The sequence below is a fragment of the Protopterus annectens genome, chromosome 3.part0 (genome assembly GCF_019279795.1).
Source record: "Protopterus annectens isolate FY-2018-M chromosome 3.part0, PAN1.0, whole genome shotgun sequence".
In the NCBI taxonomy this organism is placed as follows: Eukaryota; Metazoa; Chordata; order Ceratodontiformes; family Protopteridae; genus Protopterus; species Protopterus annectens.
The window spans coordinates 910,820,288-910,841,835 of NC_056731.1; the positions used below are offsets into that span (position 1 = coordinate 910,820,288).

Sequence of the window (21,548 nt, forward strand, 5' to 3'; positions counted from 1 at the left end):
GTTACCTGTAGCACATTGCATTTAAGTTACCTGGCACTTGCTCACTAAAGCAATTATATAAGTCAGCACTAAAAAATTAAAAGCACTACACCCTCACAAACTCCCCTTGAGTACCTTGTTCCCCATAGGCCCTTTTTTTTTCAATTATAAAGGAATTCCCAATACTAATCTAGCATGTCCAAAGGTCAGTTTTCAATCTCCTCTCCGGTCCAGCTGGTGAATCTGGGAATTTTGAGGCAATGTTACAACTGCCTCATGTACACAGACAACCCTCTCCTCCTCGCAACAAATTCCAACACATGAGAGATGCAACCATATAGCCAAACTGGAGTCTAAGCTCTCTCAACCCAGTACTGGCGTAACCAGTCAGGAGGAAAAGTAAACCACACTCATTACAATTCCAGTCTCGCATAGACCTACCACGACGGCAAACCAAACACATAAACACACAAAAACATACTCTGAGGCTGTAAATAAAAATCTGCCTAAGCAGCAGAGACCTCCAAAGCAGACACCCAAGCAACCGCACACCCAAAACAAAACACGTGCAACACATAGCTCACAAAGCCAGTGTGCCGAACAGTCACAGCCCTTAAGGCTAAACAACACACCTGATACACTTGTAATAGGAGACTATCGTCAGGCACACTGACGTCCCGCTCATCAGGATGAACAAGGAGAATGTCACGGTGAGCTGCCTGTCAGGTGCTAGGATCCGCCACATAACACAAGCACTCAGGTCACTCCAAGGCAAGTACAAATATGACTCGGTCATTGTCCATGCTGGTGTGAATGACCTGAGACATACCTCCCTGGACTACATGAAAAGAGACATAGAGGAGCTCTCTGAGCATGTAGCCCAGGCCGGTATGACCCTGACCTTGAGTAGCATCTTACCCTCAGCAAGAATGATGCCACAATATGAAGACAAGATGATCAATTTCAACAATTGGCTTAAGTATTGGTGTCATTCAAAGGGGATCCAATGCCTGTCAGCCTGGGATGACATGCTCAACAAGCCATGATGCTTCGCTAGGGACGGCTTGCACCTATCACCCCTGGGCTTTCGGATATTGGCAAAGGCTCTTGCTACTCCCATAGTGCCTTTTTTAGGCAAGGCTCAAAAGACAAACCCACCTCCATAGGTATCACAAGGGATAAGAAACTAAGAGTAGTGCTACTCAACGCCAGTCTAAACCTCAAGATGCATGCACTCGAAACTCTCCTTAGCATGGAGAACATGGAAATCTGTGCAGTAACAGAAACCTGGTTCTAGGCTCCCGAGAGCACCCCAGTACTACCAGGTTATACCTCATACCATGCTTTTCGGCCCCAAGACTTGGACCGAACCACAAAAGGAGGGGGGAGTATCAATATTCGTCAGATACCCACACCTCCAGGTTGGTGGCACAGCACGAAGCATCAGAGACTATCCATGTGCAACTAACAGTGGGTAAAACTGCCTTCCAGTTTATAGCCTGCTACAGACCACCCTCCCAAACCCAGGAACTCCACTCGGCCTTCCTGAGAACACTGGAAAATATGAAGGTCTCTCCAAACACCATTATATTGGGCAACTTCAACTACCCAAACATAGACTGGGAGCATTACTCTAGCTCCAACACCCTAGCCCAAAGGTTCCTAGAATTTATAAACTCAAATGCTATGGAACAACTTGTTACCACTCCCACAAGAGGGGAAAACATACTGGACCTGATCATCACCAACATGGGGACTCTATGCTCCAGACCAGAAGTGTATCCCTCACTGGTAAGATCAGACCATAAACTAATCTCACTGGATATTCACATCCCACCACCCCTGCCCAGAAAACCACAGTGAAAAACTTCTCTAAAGCAAATTTCACACTCCTCAAAACCGAGGTGGAATCCTTCAAAGCCCCCGGGCTTGTGGAAAATACAGCCCAGACCACAGAATCCTTTATAAACGCATTCTATGAACACCTTCAGGAATGCATGGATCATGCAATCCCATATAAAACCAAGACCCAATCCTCCAAAGGCAGACGTCCTGTCTGGTGGACCCCAGCCATAAACAAACTATACAGTAGAAGGAGGAAGCTACTACATGATAGAGCAAAATCCCCAAAAGGGGAAGGCATCTCTGATCAGTATTAGCAAAAAACTACGGGCACTCATAAAATCGTCTAAGGCCAGCTTTGAGAGAAAAATTGCACAGGACACTAAGGATAATCACAAGGCTTTCTTTAGTTATGTTAGGAACCTGAGTGAGAATTCCCAGATATGCTCAGAATTAGTCCAAAATGACAAAAAATACACCGAACCCACAGTCATTGCCAACATCCTAGCTGACAGGTTCAGCAAACTCCCCCACCAAAGGGCAAATATCTATCCCAGCAGAGTGCTGCCCCCCTGACATCTCAGATGCTCAGGTAAGAGCCGCCCTCTCCAAAGCAAAAAACACAGCATCAATGGGACCAGACGGTGTCCCGGGCTGTGTCCTACATGAACTCCAAGAAGAGCTAAACCCAAACATAAAACTACTGTTCAATCTCAGCCTTACTACAGGATATGTACCCAAAGAGTGGTGTACAGCAATGGTGGTTCCTCTCCACAAATGTGGTGCCTCAACGGATCCTGGAAACTATCTCCCCATAAGCTTGACTAGCTTGGTCTGCAAAGCTATGGAAAGGATCATCATGGACCTTATAAATAAAGATATTGGGGACCTACAGACACTGGATCCTACCCAGTTCGGCTTTAAGGGCAGATCCTGCCTCTTAAACCTGGATGATTTCTTTGAAACAGTCACCAAGGCCATTGACAAGGGGAAGGTGGTCCACACAGCCTACCTGGACCTCGCAAAAGCCTTTGATACAATACCCCACTCGGGCATTATAGATAAGCTCAACAGCTTAAATATAAACCCCTATGTCACTAGATGGATTGCAAACTGGCTCAAGGACAAGAACCCACATGGTTAGAATTGCTGGAGCCATGTCAGACTCCAAACCAGTTACAAGTGGTGTCCCACAAGGATCGATCCTGGGACCTCTCTTGTTCGGTATATATTTCTCAGAGGTACAGGCCAACACGGAAGGACTGTGGCTGACCAAGTTCGCAGATGATTGCAAACTGGGCGCCATAATCGACTCTCCAGCCGACACAAGCATCCTCCAAAAGGGCCTCATAGAAACAGACAACTGGTGCCAGAGCCATGGCCTCAAGCTAAACGCCAAAAAGTGTATAGTCTTCCCCTTTGGCAAAAACAAAGTGCCCACAAATTACCACATAAGTGGTAATCCATTAAATCTGGAAGAAGTAATTAGGACCTGGGGCCCAAGTTGATAGCAATCTCTCATTTGACAACCAAGTGGCCAAAGTGGTTAGAAAAACATTTTATATAGCCCACCTAATCATGAAGAGATTCACATCTAGATCAGGGGAGGTCATCGTGCCTCTTTACTCATCCCTCATCAGGCCCATAATTGAGTACAATGCCCCTTTTGTGATGTACCTTACCAGACACCTGCAGCAACTGGAAAAGACCCCAAAAGTACCTCACCAAGAGGATCAAAGGGCTCAAACAGATGCCATATGCTGCCCGGTTAAAGAAACTCCAGCTCTACTCAGTGGCATACCACCTGCTCGGAGGCGATCTGTGCCTGACGTATAAAGCCATGTCCAACCCGGAATTATTGGACATGCTGCACCTCAGAAAATCTAAATCTCATCGAGAGAAGCGATCGAGAGACTTGAACCTCAGCACTGAAATAAATAGGACATGCTGGAGGGACAGATTCATAACCCAGAGGCTCCCTTCACTCTGGAATAAAATCCCAGTCCAGGTTAGGCAGAGTCCCTCATTTCCTCTCTTCAAGAGGAATCTTGATGAGTGGATGGGGGATCGTAGGTTTACCCCGGGTATCACTTCTGTGTCACTGTTACAGAGGCACAGTATACTAACCTCGAAAAAGGGCATAGCAAAATTAATTTAAAAAAGGTGGCGAAAGCCAAACACACTCTGGCTAGGCTTATAAATGCCCTAGGGCAGATAGCCTAGTATGAGCCTAGTATGAACCTATGAGAAAATGGCGTTGGCTGCTTGTTTTATACCCTTGACCCTGACGTCATGAAAGAGGAGACCGCAACTGACGCAGGAGCCAAGACTTTGGAATTCAGGCCGACTGAGGGCAACCTGCCAGCAGATTACCCAAATGTAATGACTGCAGCAGTGAATTCTCTCGTACATCTACATTTATGGTAAATGTACACAACTGTACTTTCTAACTTGTCCAGGGTACACCATAAACAAAAAAAATCACACCTGGTACCCTGTCAACAAATTATATTCCTGGGAGCAAGCTTGAATACAACTTACCAGATGACTTGCCTCACGCCAGAGAAACATTCATTTGACAACCTACTTCAAACAAGTGGCCACAAAATCCCTGCTATCTGCAAGGCAAGTACTGCAAACCTTGGGGTTCATGGCCTCCTGCATTCTTTTAATTCCATATGCAAGACTGCATATGAGGAAACTACAGTGGTATCTAAAAAGCCTATGGTGTCAACATTCTCAGGATCTAGAAGCAATGATTCCTATCATACCTTGCCTACGCCTGGAGTTCCTTTGGTGGGCAGCGGCCTACCACCAAAACAAGGGACTAACTTTCACACCACCCCCTGCCGCCCAAACCCAAACAGACGCATGAGACTATGCATGGGGGGCTCACCTGGCAGGGAAGTGCATTCAGAGCAAATGGAACCCAAGGCAAATGCACCCCGCATATCAATCAAAAAGAAATGTTAGCTGTACAGAATTCTCTGACAGCCTTCAGGGACCACATTCTTCCAGGACGACTAATGGTAGAGACAGACAACACCACTGTTATGTGGTACATAAGCAGGGAGGTACACATTCTTACCCATTTGCAGACTAGCCATGGCATTGTCGAACACCAGCCTTGAGCTACCAAGTGCACCTACAAGCTCAATTCCTGCCAGGAAAATTAAATACACTGGCAGACAGACTAAGCAGAAACCTCATGGACCCACACGAGTGGAAACTGGAACCAAGAATTTTCAACATGTTGACAAGCAAATGGGGAGCCCAGTTATAGACCTGTTACCAGAACTACCAACTGGACAAATTTTGCACAAGGACTCCCCACAAACAAGCCTGGAAAGTGGATGCTCTGTCCTTCAGCTGGAAAAATCCATCAGTCTATGCCTTCTCCCCTCTGCCTCTGCTCTCCAAAGTACTACTAAAAATCAAACAGGACAAACCAAGGATGATTTTGATTGCCATTGGTACCCCCTCCTGCACCGTGTGTCACTGTTATCTCCATGGCACCTGCCTCAGACTCCTTCCCTGCTGTCTCAGCAGGAGAACCAGATTCTGCACCCTCATCTTCTAAACACTGGACCTTGCAGTGTGGCCAGTTACTTAATCACTCCTTTACTATCCCTCAGCAAACCTGTGATGTATATAATTTTAGAGGCAAGGAGGCCTACTACTAGAACATCTGTTGCTAAAAAATGGAAAAGATTCTCTGCCTGGAACCAATCTCAAGGGATGAGCACAGCCGCACCCAATTTACCTCAGATTTTACAGTACTTAACTGAGATGCTTCACAAGGGCCTGTCTTTTTCCTCCATTAAAATCAGTGCCTCAGCCATTTCAGCTCATAACACAGAACCACCCCTCTTCTCTCATCCACTGCTCAAGCAGTTCCTCAGAGGGGCAAACAATTTGAGACCACCCAGGAGAGCTCCAACTCCAGCCTGGTACCTTAACTTTTCTTGGAGAAACTAACTCTACCTCCTTTCGAGCCAGCTGCTACTGCAGAATTAAAATTTCATTCTTGGAAAACAGCTTTCCTTTTAGCAATCACTTCAGCTAGAAGGGTATCTGAATTACAGGCCCTTATGGCAGTGGAGCCTTTCATCATCTTTCATGTGGACAGGGTGTCCCTCAGAACCAATCCATCCTTCATGCCCAAGGTGGTATCCAGTGTGGCTCTTAATCATTCCAGTCATTTGCCAACCTTCTTTCCCATTCCACAGAATAAAGGGGAACGGATACTGCATTCCTTAGATCTGCACAGACAACTTAGTTTCTACTTGGACAGGACTAAACCTCAAAGGAAATCTGAACAACTGCTGGTGGTATTTGCTGCAGAGGGGAAGGCTATTTCAAAGCAAATCATTTCTAAATGGATAAGCCATTGCATTCATTTCTGCTATAAGCACCATGGAAAACCTATCCCTTAGGGGATCAGACATCACTCCACCATGGCTGCATCTGCCTCTACAGCCTTTCTCTGAGGCGTCCCTACCAGGGACATCCTAGAAGCTGCTACCTAGAGTTCTGTACATACTTTCACCAAGCATTATCATTTGCCAATTTTCTCTTAATCCAGAGCTGGCTTTTCCACTGCAGTCTTGCAGGGCCTTATAGCTGGCCTTAATGCTATGTAAATTCCTCCTCCCAACCAATGTAATGACTGCAACAGTGAAACACAAAGAACATAGCACAGTTGTGTACACTTACCATAAATGTAGATGTTCGAGTGTATTCACTGTTGCAGTCCTGGTTACCCTCCTTCCAGCCCCCTAACTTCTTTTGGCTATACCTCTGCTTTCCTTTGCTATGCTTAAAAGCCTTTTTGGTGTATTTGCTTTTTTGCTGGAGGTATATCTTTGTGCTTTTATATTTAATTGCTTCCCATTAGGGGGGCACCTGACATCTGGGGCAAGAAAAACTGATGCAGTGGCGTCTGCTGCATGTTTTATACCCCTGTTGACCTGACGTCATGGAAGAAGGGACAGCAACCGATGCAGGACCCAAGACTTTGTTAATCAGGCCGACTGTGGGCTTACCTGCAAGCAGATAACCCAAATGTAATCACTGCAACAGTGAATACACTCAAACATCTACATTTATGATAAGTGTACACAACTGTACTTTCTATTATTTTTTTAAGTGATTTAGAATAAAGTATGTTCGTGGTATCTAATGCCCCCTGGATATGGGGCTAGCTTGTGTGGTACCCGCACCTACCTACACACGTGCATGCACACACGTGCACACACACACACACACACACACACACACACCTACTCTAACAATCATCTAAGTAACCCCCATAATGTGACCACTCAGGCAGGCCCACACACACTTAACAGTGACCACTTATCCCCCTATAGGCATGCACATCTGTTGCTACCCACCTACCACTACCTTTTCACAGACAGTTGTGATCTTGCCTTTTATGCAGCACCCACCAGACTACAATGAGGGAATACAGCATTTTGGCAGTGTTCATTAACACAGCTGACCATGCTAATTTAAGCAACCAAGCACTTGACTGTATAATTTTCTTAACACAGGTATTTCTGGAAGGAGGGCATATGGCTAATTAGCATAGGCCACTCCCTTGGAATGCCTCATTAGCATTCAGAGACAGCCCACCATTGTGATTCTACAGACCATCCACAGGGACTGCATTGAGCTTGTCTATGAATTGGAAAGAGCTACTGAGAGGGGAAAACTAGCCATGTTAGTGCTTCCTTAGGCTTGCCACCCCTCCGTTTTTTTTCCGGACTATCAGGAAATCAAACTGATTCTCCGGTAGTCCGGAAAACACTGTACAAACTCCGGTATTCTGTTTCAAAAAGGAAACAGACTATCTGAGTTTGTAAATCGGCTGATTTACTATGCTTTTTTTACAGAAAAGCATAGTAAATCAGCCAAAAGCAGGCGGCGGGAACGAAAAAAGAGGGCATTCCCATTGAGTGATGCTGTCGTGACATCACAAAATAGGAGGTATGTTGGTGGGAGAGGGGGTTGGGGTGGGCGGGGTTACTGGTGACGCGAGGGGCGCGGCTTTGCTCCGGTTTTAGCCGTGAAGGAAGGTGGCAACCCTATGCTTCCTCTGCTGGCAGTTGCTCATTTTGAATCTGTCATTGTTTACTTGCATGGTTATATATTTCCTTGTTTTTCTTAACAACTTTTTTTGTTGCTCATTTTCTTGCTTGCCTTAACAATCGGGTCTTATTCTCTCTTCCTCCTCACACCTCTGTTAGTCTGACACCCTGTTTTTTCAGTCTTGTACATGCAAGACCTCCTTTGCAATTATACTGCATGGTTTATTTTTTAAAAAACAAATTGTTGTGGACTTTTAGGTTTGCTTACTTCATTCAAATAACCTAGTTAAACACTGAATGCTCCCGAATGTAGTCCTTTCTTCCCTAAACTATCCCTCTTAATGATTTATTCCTTACTTTCCAGCCTCAATCTGTGTGTATGTAGTCAATCACTAAGTAGATATTGTGTGTATAACTGCACAGCTGAAATTGCTGATTGCTTATTTTGTAGCCTGTTTCTGAGTTGGCTGACTTACTTAACCGGCATCACTTGCGGTTTGAATCTTCTTCAAATAAACATTTAGTTGCTTTGTTTAGATTATGCTGTGGCTTGAGAAGCTTTAACTGATTTCTCTATACTCATTCTATGAAGTTTTCTCCTCATACCTCCCTTCATAAATGGCTCCTACCCAGGTAATTACTCTTGGTAAACAAAGTGTAAAGAAATAAAGCTTTGCTATCCTTTTAGCTGGTTGCTGCTTGGATCTGAACTCCCCCTGGAAAACATTGTTCTTGGTCATTGTTACTTGTTACTCCTGTATAGCAGAGTTCTAATAAATGTGTTTTTTTTTTTAAACAGAACTCAAAATTACACAAACGTATGCTAGCCAGATGGGAAGATGAAGAGCAAAAGACTCACTGGAGGCCAGAATGAACAGACTATCCTTTGTGGACTTGAGTAGGAAAGTAGACGAGTAAGTCTCTTGGAATTTATCAGTGTGGTGACTTCCTGATACAATAGTAAATTATATGGTGTATAAGTAATATGCAACACTAGTTGGGAAAGAATTATCTGACAGTCTGGTGAAATAAAAAGACTGCAGTAAGCTGCAGTTGTATCTCTCAGCTTGCCCTAATTTCATCTTGTAACCCTTTTAAAAAGGTTTTTTTTTGTAGTGTATTGAAAATTAGTCAGTTAATAATGACATTAGAGTTGTGCACCTCTTATTTAGATATTGCATGTTGGTGCAAAGTGTTGATCTGAAGTAGTTAACTTTATTTGATCAGCAACCTGTGGGTATCAGATCCTTCCTGGATCCGAGCCGGCAGCTTTCCAAGCTAGAGATCCGAGCTCCAAGCTCCTCCCCCTTACTCATAATACTCTGCTACTTCCCTCCAGTCCCCAGATCTCGTTTGCCACGGCTTCTATAAGCACGAGTGACAATCTCCTTGCGATTAGGTAAGATAAGGATAGGAATTTTCTCTACCGTTTTGCCAGTTTAAAAGTGTGTGTGTGTGAGATAGTTGATCCCTTAGACTAGTTTAGTTTAATAATTTAACTTTAGTGTATTCCCCTTCCCCTTATCTGTGTGTTAGGGAGTGTGATTGTGGTAGACATGGCCGAAGGCCCTAAGGCCGTCTTTTCCAAATGCTGTGAGTGTGGCCATAAGCTGTCCCCAGCCGATGGCCACACTCAGTGCGTTCTTTGCCTGGGGGTTGCACATTTGACATCAGGCTGCCAGATATGTGCTGCCTTTAACCCCTGGGCTCTGAGAGACAGGAGGAACAAGTTAATCTTAGCGGTCCTTTTACCCGCGGATTCTACTTCTTCCCCCTCTCCCTCAGTGGCGCCAGTCGCGGCTGCGGCTGTTCAGCCAACCGATGTCCTTCAAGGATGCATCTGCAGTCCTTACAAATCGGTTGTCCTGTCGTCAGGCAGCCCTTCGGTCGGCCGGATTCCAAAGTCTGGGTCTGTCCTCGGCTGGTGTCGCACTCCACCCGACATCATAGCTGCAGTTCTTCGGGTATAAAGGCATCAGCCGACGCCATTTTCCTCAGTCTTTCTTGCCGCGTGGCGCCCGAAGCAGAAGTTGTTCGCAAGTGCCGGTCGGTCAGAACCAGAGATTACTACCGAATACTTCTAAAAAGCTAAGTACCCCGTTGGGGACTCTTTCTTGCCTCAGCCGATGTCAGAAAAAGTGAATAATTGTTTAACTTGTGGGAAACAAATACCTCATAAAGATTTCCAGTCTTACTGCTTACCTTGTCTAGACCCAGACCACGACGTAGCAGCTTGTCTAGCCTGTGCTTCTTTTAACCGGCGGACGCTTAGACGTCGGTCTGAATTTGCTGAGGAGTTTTTCGGCTCCGATTTTGCTTATATTATGCCGTCGGATCCTCCGACTACACAAATTTCTAAAAAGCGCAAGGAAAAGGACCGACACTCGCGGTCCGCAGTTTTGGCCGAAACCGCGGTAAAGCCAACCGCGAGTGTCTCTGTTTCGGCTGAAACCGAGCAAGCGGTTCTTCCTTCAGCCGAAAACTTACCTTCAACCGAGGCCCCTTCCAACCTGGTGGAATCGGCTTCTGAAATCCTTCCTGCTGTTGCAGTTTCTCAGGAATTATCTGACACTATTCCCTTGGATATTTCAACCCCTGCACGTGGAGCTGCTAGGCCACCTGCAGCCATGTCCATTAAGGCCTTTGCCAGGGCTAAAGCAGCTAAAACTACTAAAACTGTGCCTGCTAAGACCCCCTCTCACAGGCCTAGCTCTAGTTCACAAATGCTTAGTCTAGCAGAGGATCTCATTTCTTTAATCCGGGGATCCCAACCTCAACCAGACAGGGCCTCTCACCCACCTCCAGAGAAGAGGCCTAGAGCAGAGCCCCCTGAGCCACTTTCTACAGATGATTCCTCTGATGATTCAAATGACACAGACCCTCCAGAGGCTCCTTTTTCTCCTTACGAAGACTCTGATGCTGAAGAGTCCATCCCTTCTGCCTCTCCGCCTGAGGAATTTTCCTTTGGGGAAACCTTGCATGCTATGAGGGAACAATTTCAGTGGCAGGGCCAAGATTTTTCAGATTCCAGAAAAAGGCTTAGAACCTTTCTGCATTTACCTCAACATAGGCCTTTAGCCATACCTCCAGTTCTGTCTGTTGTAGATGATGCATTTAATGATGTTTGTACTGCTCCTGATTCTCTCCCTCCGGCCCCTGCTAAGCCCGACAGGTACTACAGGGTCCCGGACACACATCACCATTTGTATAAGGCTCCTTTTGCAGATCCCGAGACTATCTCCCAAGGACCTAAGGCGGTAGCAGCGTCCTCTGCCAAAAACCCCCTCCCCTCTGAAAGGGAATCCAGGTCATTAGAGAGATGGGGTAAAAAAGTTTACACTTCTGCTACTCTTTCAGCTAGGGCCTTGAACTATCAATTTCACATGATCCAGTATCAAGAATTTATGATAGACCAGTTAAACAAAAAACTGTCCTCGGATGAACCTTTAGACAAAAAATCTGTTCAGGAAATGTTACATAACATTCAGCAAGTCAGTAACCATTCTTTAAAATGCGGCTATGATGCACTGGAGGCTTCCTTTAGATCAGCCATGACTGGTACAGTTATCAGAAGGCATGCATGGTTAAAAGAGCAGGCCTTACCAGACCATGTCAAATCACAACTATTAGATGCTCCCATGGATAAGATCAATTTGTTTGGTTCTCCTGCACAACAGGTGCTCAAGAAGATGGAAGACAAGGCAAAATCTGTCCAAACAGTGAAATATTTCTTACATGTCCAACCTCCAAGGTTTAGCAGGAATTTGGCCCTCCAAGACTTTGTCCTTTCCAGACTCCTCCAGAGCTCAGAGAGGAAGGAATAGACGTTCAAGAGGCAGAAACCAATCCAGGGGTGCCTACAGGGGTCGCCAGTGGCAGGGTAACAACCAGCGAGGTACAACCACAGACACAGCCACCTCCGCAACCACAGGACAGTCACAGTGACTTGGCTCTGGCGCCGCCTACCAGGGAACAAGTAGATGCACCCTTAGGCGGAAAGCTAGCCTTATGTTCAACAAATTGGCATTACATCACAAGAGACAAGTGGATTTTGCAGACAATACACCAAGGTTACAGGTTTCACTTCCATACTCTACCAGGGAAGAGAGGAATGCCAAACCTACCTCCAAACCAAAAGGCAGAAGCTCTAAAGCAAATATCTCAATTATTAAAGATGAGAGCTGTGGAAAAGGTACCATCTATGGAGCAAGGAAAGGGATTTTACTCCAGACTCTTCTTGGTACCAAGAAAAGAGAGCAAATGGAGACCTATTCTCGACCTGTCCGCTTTAAACACATTCCTCATTGTTCCAAAATTCAAAATGCTGACTCTACAGCAGCTTCTTCCCATGCTGGGCAAGGAGTCTTGGCTGGTAACTCTAGATCTCAAGGAGGCATACCTGCACGTCCCCATTCGACCAATTTGCAGAAGATACCTCAGATTTCTTGCAGGATCAGAGCATTATCAATTCTCAGCATTGCCTTTTGGCTTATCTACTGCGCCCAGAGTGTTCACGAAATGCCTGGCTTCAGGGAATCCAAATATACCCATACCTGGACGACTGCCTGATACAAGCGGACAACAAAAACAAGCTAGCAGCAGACTTGAAAAGGGTCATTTACCTACTGCAAGCACTGGGATATACAGTCAATATAAAAAAGTCAAGGCTGATACCATCCCAAAGGATAACCTTTTTGGGTGCAGAGCTGGACACATCAAAACAAATGGCATTCCTAACAGTAGAAAAACAGGAGCAACTACCTCTCTACTACTTGGCATTGACAAAGCAGAACCATCTAACAGCAAGAAAAGTCCTGCAGGCCTTGGGCTTCATGGCATCCTGCATAATATTGGTTCCACATGCCAGACTGCATATGAGAAAGTTACAGTGGTACCTAAGGAATTTATGGTCTCAACACAAGCACAGCCTAGAAACTCAAATTCCAATAATTCCATGCCTGAAGCAAGAATTCCTATGGTGGGCTCAGGCCTGTCAATCAAACACAGGATTGCCCTTCCACACCACTCAACCAAGCCAAACCATCACGACGGACGCCTCAGACCTCGGTTGGGGGGCCCACATGCTGGGCAAGTGCATACAGGGTTTATGGACTCCAGACCAGCTGCACCTACACATAAATCTAAAGGAAATGCTGGCAGTAAAACTGGCAATTCAGACATTCAGGCCTTTTCTCCAACAGGGTCAATTGATAAGGACTGACAACACCACAGTTATGTGGTACATCAACAAACAGGGAGGCACACATTTGTACCCTCTATGCCGGATGGCCCTGGACCTCTGGAATGTGGCCCTGAGCTACAACATTCAGTTACAAGCAATTTTTGTACCAGGAAAAGAAAACATTCTAGCAGACATATTAAGCAGGACTACCACGGATGCCCACGAATGGATGCTGCATCCGGACATCTTCAAAACCATTACAAGAAAATGGGGACTCCCAGAAATAGACTTATTTGCATCCCCACGCAATCACCAGCTAAAGAAATTCTGCACAAGGACGTACCACCCACTTGCTTGGAGGGTGGACTCCCTATCTTTCAGTTGGAAAAACCTGACAGCATATGCATTCCCACCACTTCCTTTGATGCACAGGGTGCTTTTGAAGATAAAAGAGGACCGTCCAAGGATCATTCTGATAGCTCCAGACTGGCCAAGGCAACATTGGTACCCATTACTGAGGAGCATGTCTCGGGAACAAATATGGCCCCTACCACTGGTTCCCCTGCTGTTAACACAAAACAACTACAACATCCTGCATCCAAACCTGAAAACGCTACAGCTGACTTCCTGGAACATTGCATAAGGCCAATTAACCCAAGTTTATCCCAAAGGGTTAAAGACATTATCCTGGAGGCTCGCAGACCCTCAACAAGGAAAACTTATTCAGCAAAATGGAAAAGATATCTCATTTGGAGTACTGCAAAAGGAGAAGATGTGTCACTGGTAAACATAGCCAACATCCTGGAATACTTGGCAGAGCTCTTCCACAAAGGCCTGTCCTACTCTTCCATTAAGATTCATGCATCAGCTAATTCAGCAGAATACGACTTGGATCCTCCAGTCTTCTCACATCCTCTACTCAGGCAGTTTTTGAGAGGAATTAAAAATGTAAAACCTCCTAGGAAGCCACCATTGCCAGCATGGGACTTGAACTTTGTGCTAGAAAAATTGACACTTCCTCCTTTCGAACCAGCAGCAACAGCAGAATTACAATATTTATCATGGAAAACTGCTTTCCTGCTAGCAATCACTTCAGCAAGAAGGGTATCTGAGCTACAGGCATTAATGGCAGTACAACCCTTCCTGATCTTTCATCAAGACAGAGTGTCCATGAGAACAAATCCTACTTTCATGCCTAAGGTGGTCTCCAGAGTATCCTTAAATCAGGCTATCCACCTACCTACATTCTTCCCCAACCCACAGAACAGGGGAGAAAGACTCTTGCATACCTTGGATGTACATAGACAATTACGCTACTATCTGGACAGAACCAAAGGCAATAGAAACTGACCAGCTTCTTGTAGCATATGCAACAGGGATGGAAGGAAAAGCAATTTCAAAACAGACAATCTCAAAGTGGATAGGAAATTGCATTAGATTTTGTTACTCCTACCATGGAAAGAAAATTCCAGAAAACATCAGGCCTCACTCTACAAGGGCTACAGCCACTACCACAGCTTTCCTACGAGGAGTGGCTACCAAGGACATTTTAGAGGCTGCTACTTGGAGCTCCGTGCATACATTTGCCAAGCATTATAATTTGCCTTTATACTCTAGATCCCGGGCAGGTTTTGCCACTGCTGTTTTGCAAGGGATCCTAACTACACCATAACTTATTTTTGCCTCCTCCCCCAGTTTGGCTATGGTATTCTACCCATTTGTAAGGACTGCAGATGCATCCTTGAAGGACATAGTACAGTTTTGTACCTACCATAAATGTAGATGTCCGATAGGAATGCATCTGCAGTCAGGATTACCCACCCGCCTTCCCCTCTGTGGTACTCCTAGGGTATTTTCCCACCTTATAGCTAGCTGGGGGAATCTATTATGGTGTATTTGTTTGTATATATGTACATACATGCTTATTGTTTGTATTTGCTCTCTTTTATTTGGAACCATTGGCATTTATCCAAATTTAGCAATCCAAGAGGGCGCCTGGCATCTGGGGCAAGAAACACTGAGGAAAATGGCGTCGGCTGATGCCTTTATACCCGAAGAACTGCAGCTATGACGTCGGGTGGAGTGCGACACCAGCCGAGGCCAGACCCAGACTTTGGAATCCGGCCGACCGAAGGGCTGCCTGACGACAGGACAACCCATTTGTAAGGACTGCAGATGCATTCCTATCGGACATCTACATTTATGGTAGGTACAAAACTGTACTTTCCTGCTCCCCTGGTTGAGACTCAACCTCCCACTGTGTCCCAGGGAGAGAGGGGCCCTAGAAAGAAAGAGAAGAGAGATAGAGAGAGGGAGAAAGAGAGAGACAAAGACAGGGAGAGGCATAGGAGCCACAGGCAGTGGGCCGACTCAGCCCCGCTGGCTAAGCAACTCTATTCTTCCTTGAAGTTTCCCGGGTCTTCCCCCTCAAGGCTCCGTTCTCCACGTTTCTCTCCGGAGGAGCCCCGGCCACCTTCGAGGTCGTCGAGGCGGCCTTCCCGGCCAGCCTCGGCGGCCTCTTCTAGGTCTACAAGAAGCCTTTCTGACGCGGACATGGACCAGATGATGCGTCGCTTCCTTCAGGCCCAGATGCAGATGGGAGTGCTCTTGCCTCCTCCCCCCTCCGGGGGGTGGAGCTCAGCCCCCTTCTTTGCCCCCATTGCTCCTTCTCTGATCCATTATCTGCTTTCAGAGCCATTGGATCCGAGTAGCCACGGAGCCACGGAGTCGGCACCGACAGTAATCGCTATTTCGACCCCGGCCTCATCTTCGAGTTTATCGGGTCCCTTTTTGGATCATAGCTCTCGGGGCCGTGAGCTGAGCCTCGGATCCGGAGGGGTGAGTGTCTTTGGCTCCGATACAGTCGGAGCACACTTCCCTTTCGGGTCCGATCGCTTCGGCGCCAATCCACACGTCTGATCCGAGGGGGCTGCTCTCGGATCCCAGGGAGAGTGGTTCACTTTCGGCTTTCGACGTGGTGGAGAGGGTCCTCTTGAGGGATTCGAGGTCCCAGACTCGTGCTACGGATCCACCCGCTCGCAGATGGGCCTGTCTTCCATCATCCGACCCGAGGGACAGCCTGCATCTACGCCCCCAGCTAGTTCCTGTAGAGGAGCATGACCCCGTTGGTGAGCCCTCCTCGGACAGTCCTGCCGAGGAGGTCCCTCACAAACGAAAGTGTAAGAGGAGGCACTTGGACTCCCCCGAGTCCCTCACGGAAGACACTGACTTGGAGGAAGGGGAAGGTCACCCAGGTCACCCCTCGAGAATGTCTCCTTTGGAGACATTATGGAGATGCTGCGCATTAGGGGGGGGGGGTGGTCAGCCCAGAAACCTTCCTCAGATAAGTCAGTGTTTCTGGAGGTGTTTGACGTAGGCCCGTCTACCTCTTGGCTGTCCCCTCTGGCCGACCCCTGGTATTCCTAATTGCTACCAGGGCGTGGAAGGAGTCTGACACTCTAGAGCCAATCCCCAGGAGACCAGATAAGATCCTTAGTCCCCCGACAGACAAGACAGGGTGGAGTAAAGGTTCTCCGGTAGATGCCATGGTGGTGGCGGCTGCCACCAAAAAGGAACTGGTACAGGATAGTTCCTCGGTCCATCCTCCTGACAAGGAGTCTCGGACGATTGATTGCATCGGAAAGTGGATGTTTGCTTCAGCCACCTTTTCCGTAAGCGCGCTGAATTACTTGGCACATGTGATTAGGGTTCAGCGTGATCTAGTAAAAGAGTACGCTGGGTCTCCCCCGCAGTCCATGTCAGCTGAGGACAAACTAACTTTGTCGGCTCGCATGGCCACTCTAAAATCGATACCCAACACATCTATGCAGCTTCTCTCCCATGCCACGGAGGGGGCAGCTAGAGCCAGTGGAGAAGGCATCGCCTTGCGGTGTCACGCCTAGCTCCTACTTTGCGGAACCTTTCAAGGTATCCTTCGCAAATGCTCCCTTTGACGGTTCTATGCTGTTTGGCAAGACCGTCCGCAATACTCTGCTCCAGAGCGAGAAAGACGGGAAGACGCTGTCTGCCATCGGAAGCTGCTTCTCGGCCCCTCAAAGGTCCTTTTCCAGGAACCAGAGAGGACAAAAGATGTGGTTCCCGGAAATCTCAGCAGTCCCGTTATGCTCCGAACCCTTCGGCCTTAAGAGGCAGGGGAGGACAAGGTGGGCACCGGGGCGGCCGAAGAATTTTGGGTCGAGGGAGCCTTTTTCCGACCGACCCGCGCAGCAACTCTGAGGGGTTGCCTGACTGCTCCTGTCTGAAGGCAGTCGGGGGGGCATTTCCTCGGAACACCTAGCACATAGGGAGTCCATCATGACAGATCGCTGGGTGCTCCGAATAATGTCCAGAGGTTACTCTATCCCCTTCATAAATCTTCCCCCTCAGTTGAGGCGCCTCCCAGATGTTCCATGCAGTCAGAGGGAGGCGGCGGCTTTAGAAATAAAGAAGCTGCTAATAGAGCCATCCAGCACATCCCCCCCAGGCCAGTCTGGGTCGGGCAATTACTCCAGGTTCTTTTTGGTGCCAAAAAAGATGGTGGACTTAAGACCAGTTCTCGACCTGTCTACATTGAACCTGTTCATTGCCAAAGAGAAATTCCGGATGGTCACTCTTCAGTCTATTCTCCCCCTTCTGCAGGCGAACGACTGGATGTGCTCCATAGACCTCAAGGATGCGTACTACCACATTCTCATGGACAGGCGATCCAGGAGGTTTCTCCGCTTTTGGTTGGGGGCCAGTCATTATCCGTTCAGGGTCCTCCCTTTTGGCCTCACCACAGCCCCCAGGGTGTTCACCAAGGTCATGGCAGTTGTAGCAGCCCACCTGAGGCTTCAGGGAATACAGGTCTTTCCTTACCTGGACGACTGGCTCCTTGCCGCTCCCTCCAGGCATCTACTATGTTCAGCCCGAGATTGCGTCCTGCTCTTGGCCGACCAGTTAGGGATCACTATAAATTACAAAAAATCGTCCCTTCAACCTGTTCAGGTCCTGGACTTCATAGGGGCCAGAATAGACATACTTCAGTCCAAGGCCTTCTTGACATCAGACAGACTCCGCAACTTGACTCTCCACGACTTAGCACTTCTACAATCTCCGGCCCCACCAGTGGAATTAGTCCGGAGAGCCCTAGGGTCCATGGCAGCAGCTATCAACCTTTCACCCTTAGCCCGCTTGAACATGAGGGTTCTTCAAAGGACCTTACAGGTCCAGTGGTCCATCCTTCGACATCCATTGAACTCCCTGATTCCCCTCAGTAAAGTTTGCAGGGACTCTCTACTTTGGTGGCTCCATTCCCGAGAGCTTCGGGAAGGGCGGCCGTTTTTGATGCCTCAACCCCAAGCCACAGTAACCACGGATGCTTCTCGCCTGGGGTGGGGGGGCATTGCATGGGCAGAACTGTCCAAGGCACGTGGACTCAACCGTTTTGCATATCATTGTTCTGGAGATGAGGGCAGTGCTTCTGGCGTTGCAAGCTCTCCATGCCCTTCTTCCTCCGGGGACTATTGCAATTCAGACAGACATGTCAGTGGTCTGGTACATTAACAAACTGAGGGACTAGGTCTTGCCTTCTTTGCCGAGAGGCCATGAGAGATTGGGAGTGGGCGATATCCACCAACCGTTTTCTGCTAGCAGCTCACATTCCGGGTCGGTCCAACATTTTAGCGGACAAGCTGAGTCGAACTATCCTCTTGCTTTACAAGTGGTCTCTGAACCCCTTAGTAGCAAAACAGATCTTCCTCAAATGGGGTCAACATTGCTGCAATCTCTTCGCATCACCTTCAAACGCAAAGTGCAGCGAGTTTTTTGCTCGAATTCCCCCGCTGGGGGAGAGCCCCAGAGACGCTCTAGTCCATGCTTGGCCATCCGGTGGTCTTTATGCTTATCCTCCTCTCTGTTAATGACAAAATTCTTACAGAAAGCTCGTCGGTTGGGGAGCAAGGTTATCCTCATAGCCCCATTCTGGCCTCGTCAAGCCTGGTTCCCGTACCTATGGTCTCATCTCATAGCTCCTCTTTGCATCTTGGATTTCATCCCGGATCTGATCTCTCATCCTTCAGGATAGAAAACTCCGAATCTGGATGACCTCAAGCCTCTCTGCTTGGTTGATCCAGTTCTGTTAGTGGCTAGGACTCCTGGTATCTCGTCCGCAGTTAAATCCATCCTGGTGGCGGCGCATAAGCCTTCTGCCGAGAAGGTCTACAACAGTAAATGGAAACCTTTTTCCATCTGGGCCTGGCGAAGGAATTTGGACCCTTTTACGGCTCCCATTCCAGCAGTACTTGAATTTCTATCTCACATTTTCCATCAAGGGGCCAGTTGTTCTTCTGTGAAGGTTCAAATGGCGGCCATTTCCCACTTCCACATCGGGGACAATCTTGTTCCTTTAGCTTCCACTGAGATCTGTAAGACTTTCTTAAAGGGCACCTTTCTTTTAAGACCTCCTGTCAAGAATGCGGTTCCTCCATGGGACCTAACCTTAGTCCTTCAGGCTCTAACTGGTCCACCATTTGAGCCCGCAGCTTCTGTTGACTTAAAGTTCTTGTCTTGGAAAACTGCCTTCTTAATTGCTATTACCTCAGCTAGAAGGGTATCTGAGCTTCAGACCCTTTGTACTAAACCCCCGTATCTTGTCTTCCATAAGGACAGAGTATCTCTCAGGACTAATCCTTCCTTCTTACCTAAAGTGGCTTCCGAGGCTAACATCAACCAATCCATATATCTGCCTGTTTTCTTCCCTAACTATCAGAACAAGGGGGAGTACAGACTGCATTCATTAGATGTGCATAGACAATTGCGCTTTTACTTGCGCAGAACAGCTGCCTCTCGCAAGTCGGAGCACCTCTTTGTTTCCTTTGCTAAGCCATCCTTGGGTAAACCAGTAACGAAGGTGACTCTAGCCAGATGGATATCTCACTGCATTTTGCTTACATACAAAATTTCTGGTCGGCCGGAGCCCTTGGGGGTTCATGCTCATTCTACCCGTTCTGTGGCTACCTCTGCTGCGTTTTGGTCAAGAGTTCCCTTGGATGACATCTGTTCTGCGGCTAATTGGGCTTCTCATACCTTTATTTCGCATTATAAATTAAATCTGATATCCAGAGGGAGGGCGGCCTTTGGCTGTGCAGTGCTCCGGAATATTCTTCCTTGAGGACCTCCCAAGTTTTTTGGTAGCTGGGGACTCTGTCCCACAGGTTGCTGATCAAGTTAACTATTTCAGATAAAGAAGATGTTCATCGTGTTACCCTGCTGCAGTCATCACACTTGGGTTATCCTGTCGTCAGGCGGTTCCCGCAGTCGGCCTGAATTCTAAAGGCTTGGTTCAGTGTCGGTTGCTGTCGCTTCTTCCCTGGCGTCAGTGCGCCAGGGGTATATAAGAGGCATCCGACGCCATTTTCTTCAGTCTTTCTTGCCGCGCAGTGCCCGGAGCAGAAGGAGTTCGCAAGTGCCGGTCGGCCGACACCTGAGATTTTCAAATCGAATTTCGGTCCAAAGTCTTCAAAGCTTAGTACCCCGTTGGGGAACCTTTTCTTGCCTCAGTCCGATGTCAGAAAAAGTTAACAATTGCATTTCTTGCGGGAAGCAAATACCTCATAAGGACTTTCATTCTTATTGTATACCTTGCCTAGGCCCAGACCACGACGTCACTGGTTGTCGGTTTTGTGCTCAGTTCAATAAGCGAACGATAAAGCGATGCTTTGATTTCGCACGACACTACGGTAGGAAATTTAATTACACTATGCCATTGGAGCAACCGACTACCGGCGTGCATAAAAAACGCAAAGATAGACAGGCAACCTAGATCCAAGCCAGACTCCGAGGCCTCGGCTGGGCCGGTCGCCAGTTCTCCGGTTTTCAGTGAGGCGTCTATGCAGCCCCTGACGACCGCAGAATTGGAACCCCAGACCGCTTTGGATTCTCATGCAGAGAGTTCTAGGCCGACAGCCATTTTCTTTAGGCCCTACCGACAGCATTGCAGAAGGAGAAGCCGGTGCTGCGGAAACACCTTAGGTTACAGAATGTGTCTTCAGACTGACTACTCTCACCATAAAATCTTATGCCAAGCTTAAGACTCCTCTAAAACCAAAAAAGACTGCACATCAGTCTCCAGTTCAAGGCCCCATGCCTAATAAACAGATGCTTAAAATGGCTGAAGATTTGATTTCTTTAATCAGGGGTTCCCAACCCCCCCAGACAAAAGGCCTAGACAAGAGGAGGATTATGCCTCTTCTGATTAAGTGTCTATTTCCTCAGGCTCCTTTGAGGAACAGGATTACTCCTTTCCCCATTATGAAGATTCTGATGTTGAAGATTCCATTCCCTCAGCTTCTCCCCCTGAAGACTATTCCTTTGGGGAAACCTTACATACCATGAGGGAACATTTCCACTGGGAAGGTCAGGACTACTCCGACTCAAAGAAAAGGCTCAGAGTTTCCTTTCCTCCCCCAGCACAG

General features: G+C 47.5%; 1 protein-coding gene across 1 annotated transcript in view; it reads left to right on the plus strand.

Moving 5' to 3' along the window:
- Window positions 1-21,548, plus strand: part of YES1 (YES proto-oncogene 1, Src family tyrosine kinase) — a gene marked incomplete in the record, with an annotated part of 1,508,191 nt that overhangs the window by 612,957 nt on the left and 873,686 nt on the right. The window contains 1 exon segment of the mRNA XM_044065234.1: window positions 8,713-8,827.